General features: G+C 27.6%; 1 long non-coding RNA gene across 1 annotated transcript; it reads right to left on the bottom strand.

Annotated features, from left to right (window-relative positions):
- Positions 1–819: 819 nt before the first annotated feature.
- Positions 820–7,423, bottom strand: LOC136092463 (uncharacterized). Its single transcript, XR_010644404.1, has 2 exons — positions 7,277–7,423; positions 820–1,907 (listed from the first exon to the last, which is right to left on the bottom strand). It is a non-coding gene; the product is annotated as an uncharacterized LOC136092463 (long non-coding RNA).
- Between the last annotated feature and the right edge of the window lie 13,517 nt (positions 7,424–20,940).

Raw genomic sequence — 20,940 nt, 5'->3', positions numbered from 1 at the left:
TTGGATGTTTTCCATTTATTTTTTTTTTGTAAATGCGTCTGGCTCAGTTGAAATAAATCTTATTACATAACGTTAAACACTACAAATTTAATTAAGTGTTTGAGCGGCATTGCTTGTTGTAAGTAAACTTAGATTTATCGTCTGATGGCAGTCTGTTCAAATCAGACTGAAATATCACTTTAAAGAAAATTAGTGCGCTGCTGCTTTTATGATAAATAGTTTAATATAAATTTAATAAAAATGGTTATAACAAATTTAAAAAAAAAGTTATGAATCTTATTGAATGTTTTACTTAAAACAAACAAAATGATTGTATTCGAATTGCTAAACAACTTATTTCGTGGTTTAATTACTGCTAAGTCTTTATCGAATAGTTTTCTATCAAGTTACTAATTTATTCACGCAATTTGCAATTTAAATAAGGTAGATAAAGTGCGAAATGCGACAGCGGAAACCGTTTCTCATAGCCTGACACAAAGCGTTTAACTTTAGATATTTCTGACACAAATTACGAAAAAACATCTGAAATCCATAGAAATAAATTATGCCCGTTTTGTGACCTTTATGTTTATTGGCTTTTGAAAGTTGGCTGCGAAAGAAAAAAACGTTTACAAAACATATGTACGTCTAAAATGTAAAAAAAAGTACGACTGGTTCACGAATTTTTACATATTGAGTGAACGAATTACAATAACATACTGTTTTTGACAGTAGTACTGCTTTTAAGAGCTCCAGGTAGTTTATTAACGTTTAGCATTTTAACTTGAAACAAAGAATTACTAATATTGTTGTTAATATTGCTATTTAATAACACGTATATTGCTAATAAATTATAAATAAGTTGTCGTTTGTTTGTTTTTTACAAAGTTAGTCATTATCTATACACAAAGCATGATCAATATATACATTCTCACAATTATGTGTTTTCTATTACAGCTTCGTTTAAATTAATCTAATCATTAATTTTGTTCAAAAAAAGTTTGTCCCACATTGTAAAAACTAAAAAAAATTGCAAGTTTAGGAAAAACAACTTTGAAAAATAACAAGTATTTTATGTGCATGTTCGATAAACTAAACTTATGATGCTATAGTATGTGCGGTTTCACTACTGAGTAACTTCAGTGGACCTTCTTATTTACCAGCGTTCAGAACGTTTTTTTATCTTACTACTTATTTAATTAATTTGGTAGCAACAAAAAATCTTGTATATTTTTTTTATTTCAGTATCTTGATCAACGTCGTTTTCTTGCGTTGAACTATGCTGGTTATTTGTTTTTTCTCCATTTATCATGGTTGCGTGTTTATTTTTTTCGTTATCACTAGTTTTCCTTTTTGGTATCCTCTGGAAAAAAAGAGTCTCTCCGATTATCCGAGCAACAAGTTTTGAGTACGAAACCTTTTTGTACTTCTCTTCGCATACTTTTGTCTTGTCGTCTGTGAATAAGATTTCCATGACTTGCTGACCATTATACAATGATTCACAAAAAGATTGCACTTCGGGGTTTGTGACCATTTCTGCTACTTCGTATACGTCTTTTGGGTTTAATGTAGACGGTGTGGGTTGCATAAGGTGCGTTGAAACAGATAATTTAGTTTCCGGTGTTTCTGTTGTTTTGTTTTGGTTGGTTGCTAAAAGGGATACATCAGAAATAGGGTTTGAACAAACATAATAAAATAACGTTAAAAGTGAAGCTAATACTTTCATGTTTTCAAACTTAATATTTTTGCCAGCCATATCTTTCAAAGTTTAACCGTTCGCAAATAGATCTATTTATGTGAATTTTTTTTAAAAAAAAGGTGACGTGATCATCGCTGTCATTGTTTGTTTAATAAGTTTGCTCTCAGCATTATAACAAAGTCGAATGATTATTCATATAGATTTAGTTTGCTTTGGCTTGTTATGTAAACTAAAATTTTATTAAAATACAAGATTCATAAACAATATCATATACATGCCATTATATAAAGATAAACAAAAGCTATTAACAATTTTATTTATTTAAAAAATATGACAATACTAATGAATAAAAATTATTACTAAACTGCAAAATTTCTTATTTTATTGTCATCAATAAAGACATTACAACAGGTTAAAAATGTTAAGTCTGTATTGGTAAATTTAAGCTTATTTAGAAATTTAACAGTTAATTTTTCTTATTTCCAAAACATTGGGTCATCAAAAATCACCATACGTTTACTTTTTTTAAAGAACTTATTTGCCTTTGTTTAACAAAACCATTACAGAAAATGAGTGATCCAAAAAGACTGATGATATATTTATATAATATCAATATTATGAGGTTTCATAAACATTATAGTCCAAATATGAGAAATAGGTATCCAAGTCATCATAGTTCAAAATATAAGAAATAGGTATCCAAGAAAATATATTATAAAAACTCCGACATATGATAAAATAAATATCCAAAGTGATATTGAATAAAATGTAAATGGTGTAGATGTAAATATATAAACGTAAATAAATACATAAATACTCGGAGAAAAATATTTCTATTCTCTTCCTATTAAAATAATGAACAAATGTTAAAAATGAGGTGAAGGTGTGACAAAGTGTTTTAGTAAATATTAATTAATTCAAAAACTGTTTGAATAAAAAGAGGAAAAATTATTTTTAATAAAAACGAGTAATAATTTAAACTGATATTATTTACATGCAGCCATAGGGAGCTTGCAGAAAATTGAAATAATCATTAAGTCATCGAGCACCTTAGTACTTAGATGAGCATCTTACATAAACAATTTACTTCACTTTGTATTTAGAATATTTATTTAATTAATTATTTAATCATAATAATAATAAAAAAAAATATTTATGTATCTTACTGGTCATCTAAGTAACAAAGCTTTTGCAAAATTTATATTGCAGATATCAAAATTGAGAATGTTATTTAAGTAGCAAAACATAACGCTTTCTTTTAACCAAAGGTTATTTCAAGGTTTTTTCAAGGTAGATTTTACTAGAAATAACCGTTGGCTGATCACCCACTTATATTATGAAACCAAATAATAAAAAATCACGTTTATACATATTTAATGGTAAACAAAATATCTACTTTATAAAAGTTTATCTAAAATTGGTTTTAAAACTTCTGAATTGAAATAAAACAACATAAAGACGACAGAAAAACATTAAGACAACAAAAAAAAATAAAGACAACTTTCAGTTCTTTTGGAAACTTTATGAGACATAATGTTCCACGGCCGACTTTTTTTAGAAATAGACGATTGTGCCCCTCCACTTCGAAACCCGTATCGTCGGCCATGTGTTGCAAACTAGTCATTCAACTTAAAAAAAAAGAGGTGTCCGCCTTTTGAAAAATAAATTACCGTCACCTGTAATTCTTGATGATTAAATAACCTGACACTTATTTTACTGTCGTGCATTTTATAGCGCACTCTTTTAAAAATTTAAGTTAATAGTTGATCAAATTTTTTTATTGAAAAAAATTTGCGTTGACATAGTACGACTGTCTTAAATGCTGAGAAATAAAATTTTAATGCATAGTTGCAAAAAAATAAATTTAGTTTCTAGAAAAACGTTTAAAGCACCCGTAAACAATAGCGGACTTACAAATTTATGATGCTCGGAAAAAAAGCAGATGACTAACCTTAAAAAGTATATATAGAGAGTATATATATATAGAAAGATTAGCTTTTTAAATATTTATTTTAAGTATTTACTTATACCCGGAGTATTAGGTATGTATCTAAATAGGCTACAACGCCCTTCTCTATTGCGATAAGAATCAAAGATTTCCAACTATTTTGTGAAAACAAAATCTCAGTCTATTTTTTATAACTACTAGTTTGGAAAAACTACGGTCACAGGCAACTTGTTTTGAAGACTTGTTTAAAAATAATAAAAGCCTTAAAGAAATTTATATTCAAAATAAGTATTAAAGTATACTTGCTATATAAGTTATATATGGTCAAGAAATCAAAACAGCAAGAAGTAATATATTTTTAACGCAACTTTTTTTTTGAGACAAAAATTTAGTAATATATCTTTAAATAATTCACTTCTGTAAGCTCAATAACACATCAATCCAGGGTGACTAACATTTTGGAAACGTAAATCTAAAAAAGAATTTATAAACAATCGTGGTATGTAGGTGTATTTTATTGATCGTCGTTAAACGTCATAAAAGCCGGAGTTTTTGGATTAAACAAATTGATGCTGGTTTGTAAAATGTTAACAGCTTACTAAATTTACTAAACCTCACGAGTTGTGCATAAATATACGAGTTAAGTAAATAATATACATAAAGAACCTTTTTTTGTTTTGGTGTTCACAAAATCTACAATATTCCTGGCCTCCACTTGATAAATGTATTGTAAAAAACTAAATAAATGTTTTTAATTTAACTTTAGCCACAAACTAACATGCCTAACTATATTAATTTAATTTGTGATATTTATTTATAATTTAAACAGCGAAAATATATATATGTATATATATATATATATATATATAAATATATATATATATATATATATATATATATATATATATATATATATACATATATATATATATATATATATATATATATATATATATATATATATATATATATATATATATATATATATATATATATATATATATATATATATATATATATGTATATATACTGGCCTAAGGGGAAGTGTCCCAGAATCCAATACCTCAGTCCGTCACTGCGCAAATATTACTCTTGGTAATTCAAAATTTAAAAAAAATTTTAGACTCAAATTTACACGTGGTTAAACATTTTATGCAAACGGAAGTAGACTATTTCCTAATCTTGTTTGGTTATTTACAAAACATTTCCAAATTCAATTGACGTCATAAATAATAAATATGATTTGAGAATTAAAATCTGCATTAAAAAAATTAATATTTAGTAATTATTTATTTAAAATGTGTAAGTAAATAAAAAATAATTTATTTTTTAGTATTATATACTTATTTTTGTATCTTATTTACATAATTTTTATACTTAAAATCATTAAATGTAAAAAAAATGTTAATTAAGCAAAGCAGAGCTGATGTATTTTTAAGTTTAGGATAAAGTGACCAAATTCTAGCAACATTTGAAACTAAGTTTTCTTGTACCATGGTTTAAGTATTATGCTTATAAACGCGACGTTTTTGAGACCAGTATGATTATGCTGAGTCACTTTAATAGATTGTATTTCTGATTTTACTTCACCTAGTAGAAATACTAAATCCAGCCATGTTTAAACCTTATTCCATCCGAAGACCGAAATTAGATTTATAAGTGGCCTTAAGTAAGTACATACATGTACGGTATTTATATCAATAGATTTAAATCTTTTAAAATAAGTAGTATATGTTAAATCATGTTCCCATGGTTACATTTATAACTTAAAATTTTATAATGATTCTAAAATGTTAAAGCTGCTCCAAAATTTTTTAAAGTACCGTGAGGGGCTATGTAAAGCAGAATAAATGGAAAAAATAAGAATGGTGCAAAAGCAGGGAAAAAATTTTTTAACGGATTTCATTTAGCGTAACAAGTAGAACCATCTAGTATAATAAGAGTAAAATAAATATTTTTATTGTAACTTTAAAATGCGTCAAAGAAAAATGTTGAAATCATTAACCTTAAACAATTTCTTTACCTGCTTAACATGTTTTCAGAGACAAAATTGTAAAGATATGACTGGAATTCGGTCATTTTACCTTATTGCACTTTTTTAAATACTACACATGCTTGACTAAAAAAGAGTTGTTTGTAGCTTGTATTGTAGCTTGTATACACAAGTAGTTGTAGTTGCTTGTAGCTTGTATACACAAACTATCTATTTATTATTTATTAAACCAATAAAACAGTAAAAAATTAATTTCCAAACTTAACTGTTCGATGTCGTGTAAACTCTTTTTTAAATGTCGTGCGAATTCAGAGTAAACTGTATAAAAGAAAACTTAATTAACCATTGTGAAATGTATTTTTTATAATAGTTTATGTATATATTATATATAATATAACATATATGATAAAGTCTGATTTATTTTTTAAACTAATTAATTAGGTTGTTTATAATCAAAAGCGAATTACAATAGTTTGCATATCTATCAAAATATCTTTTTCATAAAATTTAATATTTGGATATGACATTCTTTATTTATTAAACGATGACGTCTCTTTAAACAAGAAATGTGCATTCGTTTGTTAACGATTGTTTTGAGAAAAATAGTTTGATTATATAATAAAAACTAAAAACATTCCAATATGAAAATAACATAATTTTTACGCATTTTTTTAGAGCCGTTATTAATAGTCTAAGGCCCTAAGGCAAGAACTAATTTAGGGGGTATGAAGCGGAATAATTTTTATTTTAAGTCGGAACGCAAATAATTCCAGACATACCTTCTATAAGTTTACTCATTTTTTTTATTTAAGGATAACATGGCCGAAATGGACATGGCTGGACAAGTTTAATAGAATAATTTAAAAATTAAGCTCTAACTTGAAAGTAACTAACAAATTTAATTTATATATAACAGGCGCAGATCAAGCTTTTTTTGATGTTTGAGCTAACTTGCTGATATTGAACAAACGCCAAAAATTTATATGTTTATACTTAAGTCAAATAACGACAGTTTGCAAAAAATTGCGATGATTGGAGTCTTGGAACAAAAAAGCCCTAAAATTTTGGCCACAACTGCCCCAAATACGAGAGCAACAAGTTGTTAAAATATGTTTTGTACTATTCTTAAATAAATTTATATTCATCAATAAGTTCTAAATTTCATACAATGATATCTTATTGTTCTAAAATTATGGCTATGCAAAGTTAGAACCCCTCCCCCCCCTCCACCCCCCTCAATTTGAAGGGGTTACAAATTTTATAAGGTTATAGTTTTTGAACGCTAAGACATTATTGTATTAAATTTAGAATTTATCGATGAATATAAATTTATTTAGAAATATTACAAAAAATGTTTTAGGAACTTGTTGCTCACTTGTTTGGGGCAGTTGTGGCCAAAATTTTAGGGATTTTTTGTTCCTAGACTCTAATCATCGTAATTTTTTGTAAACCATTCTTTTTTGACAAAAGCATAAACATATAAACTTTTGGAGTTTGCTCCATATCAGGAATTTAGCTATTTTAAACATCAAAAAAAAGTTGAATCCACGCCTGTATGATATATAAAAGCATGTAAAGAGTAAAAAAATATTTGTATTTAGGCTTGAAAAGAAAAAGGATAAAGAGTTTAACTATATATTAAAAAAATTGTACTTGCCTTTATGTACGAACGCCGAATTTCTTTCTATAATGAAAGATTCAAAAGCTGTAATGCTGTGCGTGATTTTTTTTTACCGTTCAATTATTTATTTCACTTGTTTAATTTATAAGTTTAGTTGAATACGTATTTTCTTAGATGAGTCATTTAAGTCTAAAAATGTATAACTTATTTGAGCAATTTTCTTATACACTTTATAGTAGGGTAAGGAAGGGTAATTTCGACATCTTTTTAAAAAGTACCTAAAAGTATTTATTTGTTTGAATATTTAAATTATATCTAGGTATTGTAGCATAATAGCATTTTCCTTAATAATTTAGATTTAATCTTCTAATTTTACATTTTAGGTACGTTATTTAATGATTACCCGCATTTTCTTTACATTTTTACTATTTTAAAAATTTGGGATGAATGATTTTTTCTCATTAATTTTTAGCAAAAATAACTATTTGTTTTATTCAAAAATATAAACTGAATAAAATGTGAGTAACAGTATTATTAAACTTTAAGTAAGTTACGAGTTATAGAAGTTTCATCAAAGACATCTCTACGGAGATAATTTCGCCTGTTAAACCTTTTTAATTTCGGCAGTTTAGATGTTAACCACCTGTGAAAAACTCTAAAATTAATAGGAAAGTAAACATTACGCATATATATATATATATATATATATATATATATATATATATATATATATATATATATATATATATATATATATATATATATATATATAAGTTAAGGTAAACAGTTAAATATCCATCATTCTGGCCGGAACTTCCCTACCTAATTAAAACTTATTTTTCTCCAATGAAAATATTGCTTGAAACATGCTTTTTACTAATGTCACAAAGGAATTAACAAAAGTTTCTGTTCGGTTTAAACAGAATAGTTTGTCTCTAAAAATTGAAAAAACTAAATAGTCACTTCTATCCACCTTCAAATAAAAAGAAACTGCTACATATCATGCTGGACCTTATTATCGATAGAGCAAGCTTTACTCTTTAAATAACTATTTTATAAAAAAATTTGTTATCATGCGAGTTAAAAGCATTAAATACGTTATCACAAATCATAAAATATCAGGAGTAAGTAATAAAATAGTTTAAAAAAATCATTTTTAGAAAAAAAAAAAGCTTTCAAAATTTAGCTAACACTACAATTATTTATTTAAAAGCATTTTTTTTTTTTTTTACATTTTGTTTCAGCTATTTAAACTTTAACCCGCTGTTTATTCCCGCTTCTTACAACGGATAGATTTATTGTTCTTAAATTAAATAAAAGTAGTTGTGGATTGGATATAAAATTGTATAACTTTTCCCAAAAAAAAAAGATAAGATTAACTAATTAAAAGATAAAAACAAAACAACTAAAAGTAACTTACCATATGTAGATGATTAGATAAAAATAATGATTAATAAACAAAATACTAAAACTACTATTAAGAATATTTTATTTCTATACCAGTTTATTGAATAAAAAAGCTGATTTGTTGAAAAGTTAGTAATACAATGTCTTCTAATAAACACTGAGGTTGTAATGAATATCTAATTCGATCGTTGATTTCTAATCGAATGTGAAAGCAACAAAATGCGCGAAAACTTTTTAATAAGAACTCGATAATATAAAACAAACAACAGTGATGCTAAAACCCAATTAAAACTCTAAAGATCAAGATTTTGAAGATAATAAAAACAATTTTTTAATGAAATAAGTCTACTTATAATTTATAATGTGAAATATTATAAATAATAAGTTGACTTTTTTCTGCTGAAAGCTGGTATCTTTCAGGGTTCCTAAATTTATATCATTCATGACTAATTAAATGACATGTCTTGCTCTCAAATTTAAGTTCTAACCTTGACCTCGATCTTAGTCTAAAGTCTTGGCTCGTATATTGCGAAACGAAATGCTCGTATATTACAAATGATCTTCAAAAAAGTTTTCGGTGTAAGATTTTTAATAAATTGTTTACATTTATGTTTAATTGCTTACTTAAAAAAACACTTGTTTACTTAAAAAGAACACACATATACGCAAATGTGTGTGTGTGCGAAAGTTAAAAAAGAAAAGCAGGGAAAGATTTTAATAAAAAAAACGGCTCATTACCTATAATAACTTGAGTTCTTTCAGAGAACAACTATCACTTATAAATTGGGACTATATTAACTTTAATAATAATATTAACATAATCTAAGATAATTTTTAAAAATCTTTTTACCAAGTGTATGATTCTAATTTTCCTTTAAGTGAAATAGTTTTAAACGATAAAAAAAACATCATTTCCTTGGATTACAAAAGGTCTCAAAAAATCGTCAAAAATTAAGTAGAAGCTATACATTAAATACTTAAAATTGAAATCAGAAAAAAATTTACAAAGTTATAAAACTTATAAAAACTAATTTGTAAAGCTTCGCAAAATTGCAAAAAAAGTTACTACTCAAACTTGCTTTATAAATAATAGCATAACTCAAAACGCGTTTGGCAAATCATGAAGGAGGTGTCTGGAAAACTTCAGCCAAATATAAATTCACTCCCAAGTTTTATACAAATGACAACAAATTATTAAATGACTCAAATGATATTGCATTTGAATTTAAAAAGTTTTTCACCACTATCGGGACTAAATTAAGCAATAGAATTCCATTTATTAAAGATAAATTTGTTAATGAGTTCGAAACACCAATAAACTCTAATCTTAATTTTATTGAGTTAACTTTTAATGAATTTGAAGTTTCCATTAAGTCATTAAAACAAAATAAAGCAACTGGATTTAATGATATTAACACAAGTATTGTGATTGATTCCTACGATGTAATAAAATATTTTCTTTATAATATCTTCAGAGGTTCCATTGCACGTGCGTCTTTTCTAGAGAAACTATAAATAGCAAAAGTAACTCCAATCTTTAAGACAATGTATACATATATATAGACATGTATATATATAAATATATATACATACGTATGTATACATATATATATATATATGTATACATACAGGGATCGTATAAATATAACAAATTATTGCCCTATTCTTCTAGTTCTTCCAACTTTTTCAAAAATTTTAGAAAGAATAATGTATAACCGAATCTACTTTTATCTTATGAAAAATGAAATACTTTACAAAAACCAATTTGCTTAAAAAAAAAAAATCAAACGAGCTTGCCATTCTTTTAGGAATGTTTATTGATTTTCCTAAAGCACTTGATACTGCCAAGCATCAAACTCTGTTAAAAAAAACTAATATCATATGCTGGGTTGGACTGACGAGGGAGGTTGGGGATATTCTCCCCCCCCCCCCTGGTTCACTTATTTGTTTAATATACATAAATAATCTTCATAAATCATCAAGCTTATTAACAATGAATGTTGAAGATGACATAAACTTGTTTTTATTTCATAAAGATATTATTTTTCACTAATATGCCAAATGAATTAAAAAAAAAGTTTCTGTTCGGTTTAAACAAAATAGAATTTCTCTAAATTGAATTGTCTCTTTTTTATCTACCTTCAAAACAACAGAAGCTGCCCCATATCATTCCAGATTTTTTAACTGATTGCATAATCATAAAAGAGAAAAAATTACAAAGTTTCTTGGAGTATATATTGATGAAAATCTATCTCGGAAAAATCAAATTGTTAATACCTCCAAGAGAATTGTTAAATGCATCTTCTCTATAAACCAATATATATATATAGTATCATAATAATTTTTTTATTCATTTATACATTGTCATAAAAACTACGCAAATATTATTTAGGGAAGCACAAATCGTTTTTTTCATACGAAACAACTTTTTAAAGAAATAAATGTTTTAAATGTATATCAACTAATTATCTTAATATATAATGCTTCATGTATCACTTCGCCAATTGTATTACAAAATCTTTATTCTATGAAACCTAAAAACAAATTTAATCTTTAAATTAATAACAATCTTATTGCCACTTTTGCCATAAAAGTACAGACCACAGACGCAGACAGTTTTTTTTCTTACCGACGTCCTTATCTCTGGAACAAAATAGTCTTAACAAATTTTGATTTTTATACCAAACTGACTTTTGCTTTATTCAAACAAAAACTTAAAAGAAACTATACTTTTAATTGAAAATATCTTGATTATTTTTATTCGTTTTTTTTTTTTTTTGTATTTTGTTTGGTTTAACATTTTATCTTGGTTTTTTAATATTTTAATAAAAGTGTATACAACTATGTAGTATTATTTCACTACAGACATTGTATTTTTATCAAAGTTAAAAAATATATCTTGTTATTGTAATATTATTAAACGACAATATATATATATATATATATATATATATATATATATATATATATATATATATATATATATATATATATATATATATATATATATATATATATATATATATATATATATATATATATATGTAAATTTTTTTTTTGAATATGCTGAAAAAGTTAAACTATCATTCTTAAGTTTAAGTAACAAAGATGCAAGTTTAGTAACAATGAAATGATCATAACCTAAAACAAAATAAGTTTAGGTTTGAAACATTTCATAAATAAATCTTTTTAAATGGTTGTATAAAGCTATATCTAGATTATTTCTACTCCAGCTAGCATTTGCTCTACATTATTTATACAAATAGAACTTCTAGTAGAAATAACTTTGTATACATAATATTGAGCAATGATTTTTTTTTGCTTAAACGGAAGACTTTATTCAGTAGTAACAACCATAGATCATAAAAAATTAGAAACGCGACAGTACGTAAAAAAATTGAAAATATTTATTTTACCTTATAAAGAATGGTGAATATAAATATTGGCAACCTAAATCTTGACTAAAGAACTAAAGAGCTGTAAGGTGCACGCATAAAGTGATTCAAAGACTTCAAGTTCTAAACTTCAAGAATAAGGGTTTTTTTTTAATTTAACTCATATCTGTAAACTTCTTGATAAATTTTCAAAATTGGTTTTATATCTAATATTCCTATCTAAATACTTCAATAAAAGATTGGAGTAAATCTTTTATATAGACTTACATTGTCATTTTTGAGCAATCTTTTGTATTTGCTTTTTAATATCAACTTTATAACAAAAAGTGCAACGTATCTTAGCTTATCGTAACTTAGGAGGAGGGTCAGTTATGGTGTAGGCTGCATTTGGTTTCCACGACAAAGTTTCAATACGTTTTATTATAACAAAAATAAATGCAAGCAATTACAAAGATCTTTTAGAGGATGTTTTAATCGAATTTAGTAAAGATTTAATTATTGAGAATCGGATTTTCCAACAAGATAATGTGGCGATTCTCGCGGTACGAAGTGTACAACAGTGGTTCCATAAAAAAAATATACATGTTTGGGATTGGCCAACTCGTTCAACCGATTTGAACCCTTTGAGAACTTATATGGAATATTGGCACGAAATATATTGGGAAATTCTCGACAGTATAATACGATACGAGAACTTAAAATTATCCAACAAGCATGGAGCGGTATTTCAAAGGTTTGTTTGGAAAGTCTTATAAAAAGTATGAAAAACCGAATCTTCGAATTAATTAGTGTTAAAAGTGGGAGTACACATTATTGAAAACTAAAGTATTTAAAAAATTATAAAAGTTTATTTTTGATGGAACTATTGCAACTTTTCGAAATATTTCTAATTTTTTACGAAATAAATTAATAATTATTTTCTATTAAAATATTGTTTGCGTATTTATTTATTCCTAATAATTCCTTTGAAAAACAAGCAAAAAAAAACTTCAAGAATTTATTTATATATACAAATTGTTAGTGGAACAATGGAAACTTCGCTCAGTGTATATACTTTAAATTTTTTTTATTTTAGGTGCCCTTAGAAGTTCTTATGGTCTTATCCCAGAGCACTGCGGAAGGGCATTTGAAAGGAAGTTCACACCTCCTTCCTGATTTTATAAAACTTACACAGAAGTGGCGTTGAACCACGCCAACAAAATGAAAAATAAAAACTGGAATTACCTGTGAGCATGGACTTGTGTTCATAGGTAATTAATAACAGTTCAGTCCTTATTTGTCTTGCTGTTCATACTAAGGATGATGCCAAACAAATAATGGAAGAGTTTTGCCTTCTGGTTATTTTTCTATTTCCGTTCCTAGGGTGATTTTTATAGTCATTTTCACCTAGGTTTATAAAATTGTTTACTGCATGATGAGACCTTTTAATTTTTTTGAAATTTGCCGATTGGACAAACTTATATCTTTATAAGCAACAATTTATGATTTTTCTTCCTTGTTTAACACCCTTCCGCGTGGCATTGCAATAATTAAATAACAAATGTTAATTAAAAATATACAAAACTTTCATGTAGAACAAACAAATCAAAATCTTACTCAAACTTCAATCAACTCTTATTAGTAGCGGAGCACAGTGAAGCGAATTGGTCAAAAAACAGCCAAAACTCAAAATTTTGTAAAGTAATAAACGTTTTTATCAAATTATTGTTCCAATTCAAAAACAAACTTAAAAAGTGGGTAATTAAAAACTTTTCAAGTTGTAGACCCCTCTCCTTACCCCCTCTTCCCTCCCCCTCCTCCCTTGAATTTTCAATGTAATTTTTTTTAATTTTTTGATTCTAGAAATTATTCTAAAAATATTTTCTAAGTGAAAAAAATATTTACCTTATTTATTAAGCATTAATATGTAATCCGTGATTATATATACTGATAAGTGAATTCTTACATGAAAAAGTTTAAATTTGAAAAGATAACATTTATTAAGAAAAATAATAACTATTCATCTCCTCTGAAGAGGTCCTGTATGTCAGGATCAAGGTTAGGACCAAAAAATGTGTTGGGGTTCCTGAAAGCAATCGAAGAGATGACAGGGTCGCTTCTTATTAGTAAATAATGGAATTGGTTCTGCATCACATTAATTCTAGATATTTTGCATGTGTGATTGAATCTTGCATTTCGTATGGCCTTATTTTGTGCTTTCTGCGCCTCCTCCGAATACGCTCCAATGGAAAGATCCAAATGCTCAGCAATTAAAAATCCATGTTCCAGAACCTTATGAAGTGTAGGTGGCATAATGTACCAAGGATAGGTTTCCACTATCAGCTCTGAAGTTTTATAACAGTATACTTTAAAAGCATCCAAGTTTAGATGGAATCCACTGCAAACGGCATTCAATATGTTTCTTAGTCTTAAAATGATGTCCAAACTAACTCCTGTTATTTCAGAGAAAGATTCTGCTGCTAGAAATGCTCTCCTTGCAGTGTTTCCTGTATTAGTGTTTCCAAATCCCTGCTTAGGAGTATCAACCACTAAGCTTAACACCTCTCTAAACTTTCTTTTGATTTCATTTTTTCGAGATTTTACAGATAATTTAACTTCCGTAGATCGGGACTGGTATATTTTAATATCCATTATATATCCCAAGTGTAGAATGAATTCAAAAATTCGTATCCAACAATGCAGTGTGGATAATCCTAAAGCTATAGCTTGCTTATTACAAACTTTTTCTATAATTATATCTAGCTTGTTCATTTCACTAGGCTTGGCAGAACAAACATTGCAAGATTGAGTTGAGTTTGTATCTGTTATAGCATTCACTGCCTTGCCGTCCAACATGGTCATCTCAATTTTTATTTTTATTTTTGCTTTCTGGTTAGAGAAGGGGATTTCAAGTTCAAAATCTTGAAGACTTTCTATTTGCTTCCTAACATCTAATTCTTCAGTTCTTGTTAACTCTTTTGTTTCTTTTTGGTATTGCAGGTGAAGATCCCTGCAAAAGTGGGGGCTTGAAGGCATTGGGTTTGACCATACAGTGACGGCCCCTTTTCTAGTTTCAACGGAACAATTGCAGTTTTGAACAAGGATTTTTCGTTTTCAACTCCTGTTGAAAGATCTGTGTCATCAAACCTTTGATTGTATACACTTTGAGATGAGGCTCCATCCATTCCAGCTTTCATATAGAATTTTCTAGTTGTTTCTGATCCATCTAGACACTCTGTATTAGATATGTTTATAATTCTTGATAAAGTGTGGTTCACCATTGAATGAACATAACATTTGGCAGATGTTTCTAAAATTTCCAAATTTTTTGGATAACATTTGGATTTCGCATCAAATATTACTTTGACTGAAGGGTATATTTCTGCATTCTGTTTCAGTGAAGAGTTTCTAATAACTTAATATTGTGAATCACTGAGATCGCAAATTATCTTAAATGCAAAGGCCTCTTTTGCTTTCATCATTATTGGATTCGTTTTTGTATTTTTAATAATTTTCCTGGCTAGAGCTGGATTTTTAACAGAATGTTTAATAACTTTCGAAAAGTCGGTCTTTCCTGGGCTTGATTTAGCTCTCAACTCAGCAGCACAGGCAAGTTCTTCGGTACAATAGTCGCCAATCAAACTAAAAAAATATTTTATATTTTTAGAAAAATATACCCATTTAAATAAAATTAGCAACCAAAAACCTAGCATATAGATTTTAATATACCTGGATACCTTTCTCCTTTTAGCAACATCTGTATTCAAGATTCAAGAAATACGGATGAAACACTTTTCCAGGCATGATGTGAACTCCCAAATTTTTTATTTAAATACTATTGTCAAATGAGGGTGTGTAACAAAATATTACGGTTAATTCTATTGATAAAATTTAATTTTATCAAAAGACTTCAAATTTCATTAAAAAATCTTTTGGCGTTCAGAAGTAATGACTGCGTACAGTTTACAACCCCCTGGTTGTGGGGCAAGTAATATTTTACACATATTTTTATTTTTTATACTTATGCCAATAAATCCATTTCGGGAAATTTGGGGCAGCTGATTTTTTTTTAGTTATCCATGATAATATCCCCTAGAATAAAAAAGTCATTTCAGGGTGGAACTCTGCGGAACTTTTGAGATATATTATTTTCAAAAACAATATTTATCGGAAAATTTATATTTTCACCTAATATTTTAATTACTCATTTGGCAAAAGCTATATTCAATATTTTAAGCTTTTTACTTTTGAAAAAGATAAAAGAATACCTAAATAAAGCTTTATGAGAAAAATTAAAATGGAAAAAAAAACTTCTAGAGAATCCCTCTTTATAGAGGACTTCTCTAGAAGTTTGACAAGACGTTGACTATGGGAAGTTGGCATAGTTAATGGACAGCCTTTATGCATTAAAAGGTATATAAAACAGTACCATATATTTTCTTCTAGTTTATATATTTACACCTATATAATACGATATTTATAAATCGCAATTTTATAAAAATGTGGCACAGTGATAAAATAAAACTATGCTGGCCTTGGAGAGCGCTAATGGTGCCCTGGTCAAAAATGGAGAGCGGCGTCCCTATTTCAAACCTTAATTTAAAATAGCGACGCCAAAGAAATTTAAAGTTTTGTGAACGCAGCAACTATCTATTTCTGATACAGTAAATTGAATTTCTGCGTTACTATTAATTCTTTCGATTGAGAAACGTTTTAATTAATCAAAACTTATGGATGAATCAAAATATTAGTTTTAAAACCAATAAACAAAAAGTCAGTCAACAAAATTTTTGAGAAAGGTAAATAAGGCACATAAAAATAAATTTTTCAAACTTTTCTGACTATAAAAACATCGACGACCAGCGCCGTAACTAGCTTTTCTAGTGCCGTGTGAAAAATTTCATTTTTCGGCCCCCTTAGCCTAACTTTTTTTTGGAAAAATTGTAAACAAAAAATATATTTTAATTTATTATTTTTAAAAAAGTTTTTATTAAAATTGCACTTTTCTCGCTTTCATTTGCGCAAATTCATTTATAACGTCGTCATAATTAATATCTTTAACAATGTTATATTCAATAGATATTATTGAAAGATTAGATAATCTTTCTTGTCCTATAGTAGATCTTAAATAATTTTTAATCAATTTCAATTTACCAAAACTTCTCTCACACGACGCAGTAGTAACTGGAAGAGTGAGAAATATCCGGATAGCAATATTAATATTCGGATAAGACTCAATTAAGCCAAAGTCATGAAGTGCTTGCAAAATATCTAGTGGAGTTGCAGTTTTAATATTAGGTATTATTGTCGATGCTTCAAATTTAAAGCTTTGTATCTCACAGGTGAACTGGTACATATTTAAATCTTTGCTATACTTAATTGCTAAATCTGCAGCCGACTTTTTTAAATCCAAAACGCTGGTCGATTCCAAAGACATACCATACAGAAATGAAAACTCATTGCAGATAGTTCGCAGTTGCTCATAACGCCAATCTAGTTGAGACAATAAAGTATCAAAAATCTTGTAAATTTGCATTTTGAACAAATGTTCTGGAGTCATATTACTTCCTTCATCTGTTGCCTCATAATTTGCCATTTTCTTAACTTTTTTCTTGCGTTTATCAGGAAATGCAGCCTGTAAATTCATTGTTTCAGCTAAATTCTTTGCTTCCTGAAAATTTTCTTCATTAATTGAATTAATTAAATAATCATCGAGTGTGTTCCCTGATCTTATATTTGTTTCCATCACTTTCCATTTTACATAATTGTTTCTGTGATCAGATGAATTTTCATGTTGTGGAATAACAGGATGAAGATGTCGCCAATCACGGAATCCTTTATGGGGGTCTGTAATATTATGAGATTTGTGGCCAAAAAGAATACAAGGGAAACAAAATATTGCGTTTTGATTAATAGAATATAACAGCCATTTTCTTATAACCATTTCTCCATTAATATGTTTCACATAAAAGCAATCCTTTGTAAATTTTCGCCCTGTATTGTCTGCTGATATAATGGTATTAACGTTTACATTATTGCCTTGTTCTGGACCATGCTTGACAAGGGAATATATTACATTATTTGAAATAGCAGGCCAAGAATTTGGTTGTAATTTAGCATTATTTCTTGTGGAATAATATTGACGTTTGGTGTAATAGATGGCAAATTTATAACAATATTTTCAATTTCAACATTAGTAGTACATGTATTTTCGACATTTGTACTTTCGACATTTTTATTTTCGACATTTGTAATAATATCATTATGATCAATTAAACTTATAGATTGCAATTGTAGCACAGCATCTTCATCTTGTAAATCAGAACTAGGTCTAGATATATTAGTTTCTTCAATTTGTGGATTTTTTTAAGCCATTTAGTAAATTGCTGCGACATTGATTTGCATTCTTCTTGTTTTTGCTTGTTAATTTTTCTTTTTTGAGCGCCCGATAATTGTTTTGACATTGTTTGACTAGATAAAAATAATAATATTAAATATAAATTTATGATTTATCTCTGGAGCTACTAGATTACCAGATATATCGAAAATAAAAAATTGTAAAAAAAAATTTATCGATAAATTGAAATATGTGCTTGCCAACGCTATCTTACGATTCAAGTGTTTTATTAAGTTTTTATTATTTTAGAAAGCTTACCTGATGATTTAGTTTAATGTAATTAATAGAATATTTGATGTGGTTTAATAATTAGTTTTTTTATAGCTATTTTTAACCAATCTATATTTAAATAAAACAAACTTACGATGTTTTTATAAACGAGTATATTTTAAATTCTAATTGGAAATTATAAATTGTAATAATGTGTCATTAATAATGTGTCATTAATAATGACAATAAGTTTTTTTATGTTGCTTTGATTAAAAATGGAAATTGCTTCACACATTTTTTAAATTCACCACATTACTACACACATAATACGTTTTATTCTATTGCCCACCAGATATCGTTGATTGAATTCGCGCCAAAATATTACAATTTTGAATTGGAAATGAATATAGAAATTTTAAATTGCAGTATAGAATTAAGTAGCACTGTATTGAAATACAATACAGTGCTACTTAATAGGAAAAAAAAACTTTAAAAAATTAAAAAAAAAATTAATAGAAGTATTTATTAATAGAACAAATAATTTTTCGTCAGTTTAAAGTTCCATCTACGGGCCCTGTGCAAGTGCACCTGTTGCACCTGCCTAGTTACGGCACTGTCGACGACATCGTTACAGCTCACCTTTTTAGCCACATCTTCTTCAATCAAAAAATTAAAAGATCAGTAACGCCATCCTGGCCCTTGGTCAAACGGAGAGTTTGACCAAGGGCCAGTTTACCTTCAGCAACTGACACAGGAATGTTGTTATTAGTGTTGAATATCTGGTGCATAATAAAAGTGTACGGAAAAAAGCGTTTAAGCATCTTCTCGAAGATTTGATTGAATAGCTGCAGGGAATTTCCTTGATTGAAAATTTTTGGCGGTCATTGTTTAAACGGCAAACTTCTTCAATCAGACCCTCTTTGTTCACATCTCCCGGATAAAAGCGTGCAAGTTCGCAAGCTTTATTTTGAATGGAAAGATCATCATTATCCAATCAGATGAATGAAAACATGTTGCCAAAAATTCTGCTCGCCTCAAACATTGAATCATCAGCTGGATCAGACTATCTAAACCAACATTAAAAACGTTGATATCAAATTCTTTTGTTTTGTTGTCATGGAAATGAGCTGTGTTTAATGACTCATCGTGAGAGCGCTTCAATTTACGCTTTCTTTTAGTAGCGATTTCAATTTTGAATCCTATCGGTCCAGCAACAACCTCTTGGAAAATTTACAACCAAGAATCCCTAATCTGTTTAAGATCTTTCAGCAGCTATCCAATCAAATGTAGCTCGCCATTGTTGGTAATGGCTTCATTTTGATAAAATTCATGTTGCTTCAAGAGAGGATCTTCCATCGGACAGGACTTGCGCTAAAAAAATTTGTACAAAAATTCGACATTTCCGAAGAATACTTAGATTTTCAACTGCGTGCACACCAGCCAAATTTAGACGGTAAGTGCTACAGGAATCATACAGAGCTTCCAAATAAATTTGTCTTATTAAGGCTCGAGCTCGCTTATAAGCACCTGACATATTAAATCCATTATATTTATATATATATATATTTTTTCTTTATTCTATTATCACTTCCCGGCTTTTTTTAAAAAACTTTACTCGAAAATACATTAAAAAGGTCTGACAATTGTAAACAAATGTTTAAAAATCTATGGAATATTTTTTCTTAAATTTAATAAGTGCCCTTAAAATAATTATTTAACTTAAAAATCCAAAACAAACAAAAAAATTACTTTCGTCCAGTTTTAAAGCTATTCTGCCCCACTGTTATTATTATTATTTTTTTTTACCGATATCGCATATATATGGCCAAGCGGGACCTTGGAACTAATTTAGAAGCAAGTGCTTTGACCACTGCGTCACGGTTGCTCAAATCACTTATACTTAACTTTTTTATGAGTTCAAGTATCAGAAATTTTTATAACTTTAAAAAGTAGTTAAAGAGGATTTTTTTTTTAAGCTGTTAGAGAGGAATTTTTTGAAAACCAAAAAAAAAAAAAAAAAAAAATTTAAAAAGACTTAAAATTAAAAAAGTTTTTCTCGGGAGAAAACTAATAGGCAAATAAAAAAAATTAAGCTTTAAACTAAAGGTTTTTTAATAAAAAAAAACCTTTTTTTTTAATTAGAAAGAATACAATTTTTTCTGAAAAGATTCAAAGTGAAAGGCAAAACATAAAAATATAATGATTTAAAAAAATACAAAACATATAAAAGGCAGAGGTTAAAAAAGTGTTAGACACCCGCCTTAAAAATTTATAGATAAATTATTTTGCAACTCATAAATAGAACGATTAAC

This window comes from Hydra vulgaris, chromosome 15 (assembly GCF_038396675.1).
Source record: "Hydra vulgaris chromosome 15, alternate assembly HydraT2T_AEP".
Taxonomy (NCBI): Eukaryota; Metazoa; Cnidaria; class Hydrozoa; order Anthoathecata; family Hydridae; genus Hydra; species Hydra vulgaris.
Note: the sequence above shows the minus strand (reverse complement) of the source record. Positions and strands in the feature narration are given on the sequence as shown.